The sequence below is a fragment of the Sparus aurata genome, chromosome 22 (genome assembly GCF_900880675.1).
Source record: "Sparus aurata chromosome 22, fSpaAur1.1, whole genome shotgun sequence".
In the NCBI taxonomy this organism is placed as follows: domain Eukaryota; kingdom Metazoa; phylum Chordata; class Actinopteri; order Spariformes; family Sparidae; genus Sparus; species Sparus aurata.
In genome coordinates, this window is record NC_044208.1 from 6711743 (window position 1) to 6722014 (window position 10272).

Consider the following 10272-nt stretch of genomic DNA (forward strand, 5'->3'; position numbering starts at 1 on the left):
ATCTCAAGTATGTTTTTTAGGTCAACAGGAACAAACATTCTGTTTAGAAACAGGCGAGGAGATCAGGAACGGTGATGATGAACCCCAAGCAAGCTGGGGTTTTTTTTCACTTTCTTTCATTAATGTCCCAGATATTTGTTGTTGTCCGTCCTAAAAGTGGCTAAATAAAAATATTTAAATAGATGCGTGTATAAATCAGAAATCTTTTTGAAATCAGTGATGTAAAGAGGGCAATATGCTTCCTCAGCGTGTCGGATAATCGAACAGCTTTGGAACCCCCCTGGCTCGTTTGGTTGCTTGGTTGGTCGGTTGGTTGATTGGATGGCCCATTGGTCGATTGGTCGGTTGGTTGATCGGTTGGGCAGCTGATTGGCAGGTTGGTCTGTTGTTTGGTTGGTTGGTCTGTTGTTTGGTTGGTTGGTCTGATGGTTGGTTGGACTTGGTTGGTTGATCAGAACTTATGAAAACAATGGTTTCTTGTGACGTCTTAAAGCCCCTGTACGGAGTTTTTAACTGGATATAGAAAAGTCTCTGGTTTCTGCTGATGTGTCTCTGTTACCTACAACAGCAAATGAGCCCATCAGCGTGAAGATACGCTTTTTCTAAGTAGTCTAATTCTATACCTCTGAAAGGCCTTGGTCGGGTCGGACCACTGACGAAACGATTTACGGCAGTCAGACCGGAACTGACGACATTCAGGATACGGCATAGCTGTTTTGTTGCTACGCTAGCCAGTGCTAACCGAGCTAAAACTTTTGTCATGGCTGATAATGAGACAAAGAAAAGAAAAAGAATTCGAACCGAAGACCAAAGAAAGGCCAAGAGGGAATCCGATCGAGCTAGGGCTAAAACACGGATAAACATTGGCGATTCCTTCCAGAGATGGAGAGAGTTGAGGGGCTTGAAGGGAGGGTCGGATCCAGAATTTGCCCGATTCCTCCTAGACAGATTTGTACATTTTATTTCATTTATGAAATGTAATGCGGGACGTAGTTTACAGCAATACATGAATTTATGTTGTTACAACAAAGCTGGCTAACGTTACCACTAGATTAGCTTTAGATACTACACTCGTGAAAACGACAACAAACGTCTTAGATCACGCATCCATTTCAGCTGTGTGTATCAGCCCAGCCGGCCTGCAACGATGCATCGGTAATATCCTCTGTCATTATAAATGATTCAGTTTCTTACTTAGAACAAAACATCCATCACAATCACTGTGACTTTGCTGTAACGCTAGCTCTGTAGCACCGTGGGTAATATATATAGCTGGGAAATTGCAGTGCAACAGCAGCATTACTTTGTTTCACCGGCGGCATATTATATTAAGTAGAAATACAAATAGACACATTACCTCGTCCATATGCACGCTGCAGGTAGCTGCTAAAAAAAAATTTAAAAAAAAGTTTTCAAAGCAAGTCCCGTCGTCTTTCCGACGTTTCCAAAACAAATCTACACGCGCCGGCCAGACAAACGTCTTCACGACAGTGGGCGCCAGAGCTCATGGGAAATGCAGTCTCCATTCCGGCAAAACACTACCGCTTTCGTCCAGCGGGGCCGCCAAAATCAACACTAAATGAAAAGTCTGTACTGGGGCTTTAAGTCACTTTTAAATGCATTTCCACTCATGAAGTGGTAAAGATGGTCAAGAAATGCCTGCTACAGCAGTTCCTGTGATGGTAATCAATTACCGTCAAGGCTCTATAGCACTTAGAATTACCATTGGAGCCAGTTGGTAAATCAATTTTTTGGAAAAGCCTTCGTTGTTGATCTTTGCTCTTCTCTCAATTGAATAAACTCTCCAGCTGTGATAGAACTGACGCTATAGCAGCTAAACTAAGCTCTGGAGGAGTTGCCAATGCAGTCACTTCTGTCACTGCTAGTCACATCTAAACCATTTGCTGCCCATAGTTACTAAAAAACCGCTGATTGATTGTGTGTTCTGATAGAGGCACATATCTTAGAGCCTGGTGAGATGGATTTGCAAGAATCTTGTGAATCCGGCAGCTTCACATGTTAATCTTATCAGCACTTATACCTTATCTTCTACACTGTGCAGCTCAGAGGCATGCTTGTAGTTTTACACAATGGCAAAAACTTGGATCTTGAATCCTGACTACATTAATAGTGAAGTCACAGCAGTGAGGGAGGTTTCTGAGAATCTGAGGTCTGCTCACAAGCTGAGGGGACTTTCCCATTGCACAAACACACACACACACACACACACATACACACACACACGCACACACACACACACACACACACACACATATGAAGAAAAAGTGCTGGGAGAGTTGGGGGAGTTGGATATCAGTTGACTGTGTGCGTGTGTGAGAGTGTGTGTCGTGGAGAGTCTGAGATGGGCGAGCAGGTCTTTCCCACACCCACTTTCTCTCTTTAGAATGTGCCACAAAAGTCAACACACACACACACACACACATACATACACACACGCACACACAGAGACTGCAGCCCCCTTTCAGTGGAACGTGTGGGGTCAGGAGGCCACAGAGACCAGGTCACGTTCCTGACGAGGAGGCAGCCAGTAGAACGAGGAGACTGATCTGAGGTCCACAGTTACTCCGTGATAGTGGAAGTTCTCATGTTATAATTGAGACCTGAGACCACGATAACACTAACGGCAGTCTCATCATTTATTTCAATAAGGTCACATCTTTGCTGGTTGGTTGGTTGGTTACTTGCCCTTTTGATTCCTTGGTTGGTTGGTTGGTTTTTGGTTCTTAGTTAGTCTGTTGGTTTGTTGGCTTGTTTGTTGGTTTATTGGTTGCTTGGTCTATTGGTGTGTTCGTCGGTTGGTTGGTTGCTCTTTTGATTTGTTGGTCTGTTGGTTTGTTGATCAATTGTTCAAATAGTTGGCCGGTTTGTCAGAAGGATTGGGTTTTACATTTGTCAACAATTACTTTAAGCAGTAAGGATAGAGGGACAGCTATACGGCATCTGCAATTCATTACAATTGGAGGCTGTGAAAATGGAAAACAAATATCACTAAGCAATATTTAACTCTCACAGCAGCTATATCTATAACTACCTTCTAACACTTCTTGACATACTCCTGAGTACGACAAACCAGGTGTTCTCCCATAGTTGGCTGTTCGAAAATGTTAGGAAGTGTCAAGATAGAATCGTGCATGTTCATTGTGGAGCTTTTTTTTCCTGCTGTATCTGTACCTTCAACCATCGCTGCTTAAAGTGCCTATTAGCAGCCTCCAGAAACTTTTACTGTGCAAAAATCAGCTAATCTTTCCATCCTGGGACAGACGATATCAGATGAGAAACACTGGAAAGAAACTGATATGGACTCTCTCATATAACTGCGTCGAACAAGCAAACAAACCCTTCCATAAAAGTTGGAGTACCTTTAAGATGTGAGATTTTGGAATAAAAGCCGTCAGCCACTGTCTTTTCTTTTTTGTGTGTTAACAAAATCAGCAACATCTGAAGAGGTCACAGCACAATCAGAAAGAAAAACAAAAAAGTGACGACACAATATAAATCATGATAATAATGATCATTTGTTGATACTAGAGGGTTTACAGGAGTGTGTGTGTGTGTGTGTGTGTGTCTGTGTGTGTGTGTGTGTGTGTGTCTGTGTCTGTGCAGGTGGATGAGGAGAAATTTATCACCAGCCTTTAATTCACTCCCACAGACTGTATGAATGTCTGTTGTTTGGGGATATAATGGTCTATTGTTGTTGTGGAGGAAACGTAGACGTGTCCTCTGGGAGCGTCGTACTACCAACCCGCAGGTGCTGCTCTACTCCACTTCCTTCCTGTCAGCTGACCTGCGTTTCCCATCAGGACACGACGATGTGGAGCAAACATCGGAGTGTGCATGTCTGTGTGCAAGATGATGAGATCCAGACGCTCTACGTCTCTCAGGCGGCTGATTTATGTTGAGTGTGAAAACCTGCCAGGAAGTAGATAAAAACTGAATAACAAAGTTAACTATATATAGAGGTTTTTATTTTTGTAATTTTTCCAAATCATCCTTTAACATTATGAAAAGACTTTAAAAGAGTACAGAGAGAGTTTGGAGGCTGATCCAGAGACTAAAAAGTCAAGTTATCGTTATCATTCAAATGTGTTGAGAGTCAATTCACTGCTCACTTGACCTCTGACCTCCCTCCCACCTCTCCTCTATATAAAGGTCAAGTCTCACAGCAGTTGTCAGATACTGAAGACAGAAACACTGTGAGGAAAAATGATTGTACGAGACCAGACAATGGCTCTTCTACAGAGCAGAACTTAAAGAAAAAATTTTGCTTTGTGTAAAACCAACATTTTTGGCACAAATTCCAACAAAGTACAACCCCGTCACTAGAGTAAATGGTGCATGAGCATTTCTGCAAACCACAAATATGTTAAAACTTTACATGTGGCACAAAAAATGCTTACAATACCTGGTTCTGTCACCACCACCACAGCTAGAGATTGTCCCAATGTCTCCTTAAAAATATCCAGTAGTTTCATGCTTACAAATGTTGGAATACTGTCGCGAAAAGCGGTGTCTGGCTTGCGTGGTCTTATCAGTTTGGGCTTAAAAAGTTCTATTTTCACAAAGATGGCTGGAAAATGTCCTGTCTAATTAGAATATAAAGTGGTGACCTGTTTACAAATGTTGAAACAAAGTCTCCAAAAATGTTGCAGGAAATACCTGGTTTTATCGACACAAACAGGGCTGAATATTGTCCTGCTATCTCATTTAAATATCCAGTGGTTTCATGTTTGCAAATGTTTAAACGTGGACTCAAACAGTGGTCTCTGGCTTGGCAGCGGCCTCACTAGTTTTGGCTTGAAATGTATGGTTTTACTGCCACAAATACAACTGGAAATCTTCCCGAGGCCTCCTATAAAATATACAGTGGTTTCAGGCTTACAAATGTTCAAACACAGGCTCAAGCAGTGGTCTCTGGTTTGGTGGCGCTCCAACCTGTTTTGACATTAGGTACCTGGTTTCGTTGTCACAAACGTGCCTGGAAAATGTCCCACGGTCTCATTAAAAATATCCAGTGGTTTCACGCTTACAAATGTTGAAATGCCATTTCGAATGGACACGTATGCGAGACACAAAATGTGGATATGAAATGTACAAATGTTAAAAATTCAAGCATTTGATTCTAGCTACTGAGTTGTACAGAAACATTGTGACAGATTACAGTGCTTCTCATTTAAACAAATCAGAGGGTTATTTTGACATATAATTGTATTAAACAGAACCAGCAACCTGAAGAACCCTTAAGAACCCTTTATTTTATCAGAGGTCAAGGAGAGAAGAAGAAGAAGAGTTCCCAGCAGTGAAGAAGGTTGTGGAGTGTCGAGGAGAACCTGTAATCTGCAAACAGCAAACACGTCAACACACACTCGACAGCGTACGGGAACCCTCTGGACTCTGTTGAGTGTGTGTGTGTGTGTGTTTGTGTGTGTGTGTGTGAGAGGTGCCCAGATTGTGAAACACATACTTGTCATCATCACCAACACCGCCCATCACACCCACATAGAGGCTTTATAAGTGTTTAATTTTATGAGATCTTAATTTTAAATGTTGTCGTTGTTTTTTGTTTGTCTACTGTTTTGTGTATTTAAGGAAGAGAGAGCGGTGGCACACATTTTTTCCAGCGGTTTCGTATCTCTCTCGCCCCCACAGTGGTCCTCTGGTTTGGACTTATCAGAGGCAACACCCAGTCTGAAAATTCAGCCACTGAGAGTGTGTGTGCTCCTGTGTGTGTTCATCCAGACACACATGCAAAAACTCTCCAACAGAACATTTAAACCAGCGTTGTTGTTTTTTTTTATCTCTTCTCCCCGCCTGAGACAAACATTCATTTTAAAGTCTTTTGTTTTATTGTAATCAATCTGTCTCAGCTGTCCTCGTTATTCATCATTTTCTTGTTTTATTGCTGGAACAAAGCATAGATGTGGACTGAAATCGACTCGAGTCACTGTTCTGATGACTTATAACTTGACTTGACAATAAGATAAATGAATTTACTTAAGAGCTAAAGACTTGCAATGTTTAAAGATTAGTTTGTTTCTGGTTTTTTTTTGTTTTTTTTTTACATTTCTTAGCCTGGCTGTCAGTATTTCACTGTTAAAAAGTGACAGGAGGGAATATCGTTATTAAAAGAATTAAGTTCAAAATGTTTTTTTGTTTATTTGGCTCCATTTATTTTACTGATCATCAGTTAGAATAAAATATTAGAATAATTCTTCTTGTCATTCTTTTGCAACCAGTTTCATAAATTGGCCAATAATAATGATGTATGATGTATGCTAGCATTTGCTAATTGGTATAAAACACAATATATAGTATCCATCCACATGGTAAGAAGTGTCCGTGGCATACTAAATCTGTGTCCGTGTACACAAATCCTGGAGGCAGGAGGAAGGTGACAAAGGCTTCTTTTTAATTCAAATTTGTTTATCATATTTTTCAGGACTTGTTTGTGATAAAGAGCTGAGCAAATACCTGACTTGCCTCAAACCGGCGTGTTCCTCGTCATCTGCACCAAGCCGTCACTGAAAGAACTAATCTCCTCCCTTCATGTCAGTATGTGTGAGAGTCTGTGTTTGTAGTGAGAGCGCTGCTGTTCTTCCAGACGCTCTGGTCAGCATTAGTTTCACCCCAGCAGGCTGAAACACTTAAATCAGATCGACAAGGCATACACATTCCTGCTACTATAAAACGCACACACACACACACACACATTTACCAACTCAACACTAAAATAAAGTCATATAAAAAATTGTGAAGAGTCACCTTTAGGAAAATTGAATCCCCTTCCCAAAGAAATCAATTAGAGTCAATCTGAAGAATAAAATTCATGAATTTTAGTTTCTTCACCCTAGGAATAACATGAGAAGATTTGTTTGTGTGTGTGTGTGTGTGTGAGTGTGTGTGTGTGTGTGTGTGTGTGTGTGTGTGTGTGTGTGTGTGTGTGCTGGACGTCCTGTGGGAACGAAGGGGCGAGCGGTGTGAGGTCTGAGGCGTCGTAGCGACTGACGGGCGGCGAGTAGCGTCTAACTGAGAATAATACACCACTTCCTCCCATTCTCTCTCTCCAAACACACACACACACACACACACACACACACACACACAGCTTCCAGAGTCATGTTCTCTTGTTCTAAAAGGATTTCCGACTCACGGCCTGGCGCTCCGGCACAGTGTTCCCCGAGATATTAACCTCCTCACACACACACACACACACACACACGCGCGCGCACACACACACACACACACACACACACACACACAGATATTCCTCCCTCGACACTCAGTGTTTCCTGTTATAGGATGGCCCTGCTTGTCCTCTGTGACCCCCTGACACTAATAAACCTCTGATATCATCAACACACACACACACACACTCAGAAACACACTCTCTGGGTTTTATACAAACTGTGGCCTTGTTGGCAGCTTCAGACTCTCAACATGATAACATAATAAATATGATTTTTTTTCTTTTTTTTTTAATAAATACACTTGAATGTGCTCCACTATTGTACTTCAGGACCGTGAAGAAGATCTGGTACTTTCCAGAAACACTTTCGTTTAAAAGAAAACTGCTTCTTTCCAACTCCACTGCCATCTTAGATCCAGTGTTTTATTTATTTAAAGTGTACCTGTTCGTGTGAGAGGAAGCTGAACGGTCAAGTGAGAAATGAACCAGCTGGAGGTGTTCATCAGTCGGAGTTTTTGTCACCGTTCTGGTGCTCAACGCTCACTGAGATACAATTTTAACACCAAATTAGCATGTTTTTAAAGCTGGTCAACCCAATTACAGTCGCAACAAGACAAGCTGTACCTTGAGACCAGCAGCATATTAAAACAGGACGTCATACCTGAGAACAAGCGCTTATCTACAAATAATAACACAATTAACCAAAACTATGGAAGCCTTGGAGGCCAAAATGAACGTAAAGGAGGAGGAAGTCTGGGCTAGCTAAACTACCAGACCTGAAAAAAACAAAAAAAACAAACACCGACTGAGGACAAAGACAGAGACATATTTAAAACAATCAGGAATTCTTGGTCTGTGGAAGAAGACAGTTCCTACTCTTCCACCCTCCATAGAACATGGGGGCAGGACTAATTGCCTGATGCACCTGAGAGAAAGGAAGGAGAACAGAGGAGGAGGAAACACAGAAGGGGGGAGCGACTAACAAATACACTAAAAATAGGCGAGGATGTTCTTTCACATTTCCAGGAGATGAGTTTGACTTCTGTTTTTTGTTTCTTCTTTTCACTTTTAGTAAACCTCATCAAACTACATCCAGAGGACATTACACTTATTTCTAAAGTCTCAGTCATTAATTTTCCAAACTGGACACATTGTTCTTTCCCGAGCTGAAGATGATGGAAGTTGTTAAGGAGTGAGACATCTCACTTTTAACGTCTTTAACGTCAGTCTCTTTTTCAAACGTAGCGCTGACTGAACGATGTTTGAGCCGCTTGAACAGAGACAGATGGAAAGATATCAACACACCAGCAGATTTAACTTCCAACACACACCCTAACACCAGGCACGTCTGAAAACGGCTGAAAATGTGTGTGTGTCCAGAAAGGTGTTGTTTCGATATCAACCAGTCAAATCGCTATAGGTTTCTTTTTTTTTTTAAGCTTCAAATTCAGCCCACTCTCCAAGATATAATGTTTGCAGTTAATGTTCCTGCAAACCACAGATACGTCCGAGGTTGACAGTTGTACCAAACTTGGCATATCGTGGTAATATTTGATGCTTGTCGGCCACCTGTCACATCAGGAGGTGGAGGGGGAGGGGGTGGTCTTATCACAGCCCAAAAAGTTGACAAAAGGGCGACCGCAGTTCAAGTCACACCACTGGATATTTTTAAGAAAACCTGACATCTTTATCAGAGCGACCATTTCGACTAGTCATAGAAGGACGGACACATTAAAGGAGCTATGTGTAAGAAAAAAATGCTGAGAGGTTAAATCAGCAAACTTTTAAGTTTGAATGAAGCTCGCGGCGTGTGGACGGACTCGCTGTAGTGTCACAGCAACAATCTGAGACGAAGAAGAATTGAGCCAATTAGAGGGTGCTGACAGGTCTATCAGTGTGTGTGTGTGTGTGTGTGTGTGTGTGTGTGTAGCTAAATTGTAATTCCTACATTAAATCCTTGTATTGCAAAAAGATTAGCAGGTGTCAAAAGATAGCCGCCTCAGTCTCTCTCTCTCTGTGTGTGTGTGTGTGTGTGTGTGTGTGTGTGTCTGACCTCTCTCACACGATGATTGGGTTTCAGTGTGGGAACGTCTGACACACACACGCACACACTGTGTCACTCTTTCTTTCTATTTTTGTCTCTCTCTCTGTTTGTCCAGACTCTGGACACACAAGCCGGCAGCAGTTTGACTGCTGTGAGTCGCTCCAACAAGTAGTGTGTAACCACATCTATGTGGAAACTCTACCTTTCTCCATGTTCCCTTTTCAGTATCACGCTGTGGCAATGCCGTGCTTATGCTCGGGTTAGGGTTAGGAAAACATTGTGTTTTGGATTGAAATGTTTCAACATTCAACGAGGTTTCAACATTTCGCGGTCCGCAGAAACACACACTCCAAACTTTAATTCTGGTGACTGGGTTGATTATGAGAGGGAAAAAGAGGAATGAGATTTAGTTTCCTGTCATCTTCACTTCATCTCCTTCATCCTGTTGGTTAAAAAATGTGTAGAGGTGTCAGAAGTCCACACATTCTTTCCCCCAGCACAGATACTTGTGTGTAAAAAGATTCTGGTAAAAAAGAAGTACTGATTTAACTTCTTTACTCAAGTAAAATTAGTAAAGTACAGGCTCTGAAATGTACTCAGAGTATCAAAGTAAAAAGTCTCTGTCTGAAGATATTTGTAGTGACCAATTCTGTGCAAGCTAACTGACGCTCACTTCATATCAATATAATCAATTAATGAATGTAATTAAAAGACTATTAAAGGTAGTATCAGTCGGATTTGTCCCAGCTGTTGCCAAACGCACCACAAAGATAGTTGATTGCTGGGTTGGTAAAGCGTCCAAATCCACTCAGTGCAGGTGAAAAGACGCTATTCAGACCGTTGCTGTGAGGTTGAGCTAGTGCACCCACTTTGCTTTTATCTTAGCATCTACAGTGAAGATTTCCGCTTAAAAAAGGGTGAACAGTATTAAATCACTTTGGGATCTTCGTGGCTTCTGGAGACTTTGATTACACCGGACGAGTTGTATGGAGCCTTTCTATGTTTCCCCAGATACTTCAGCTGG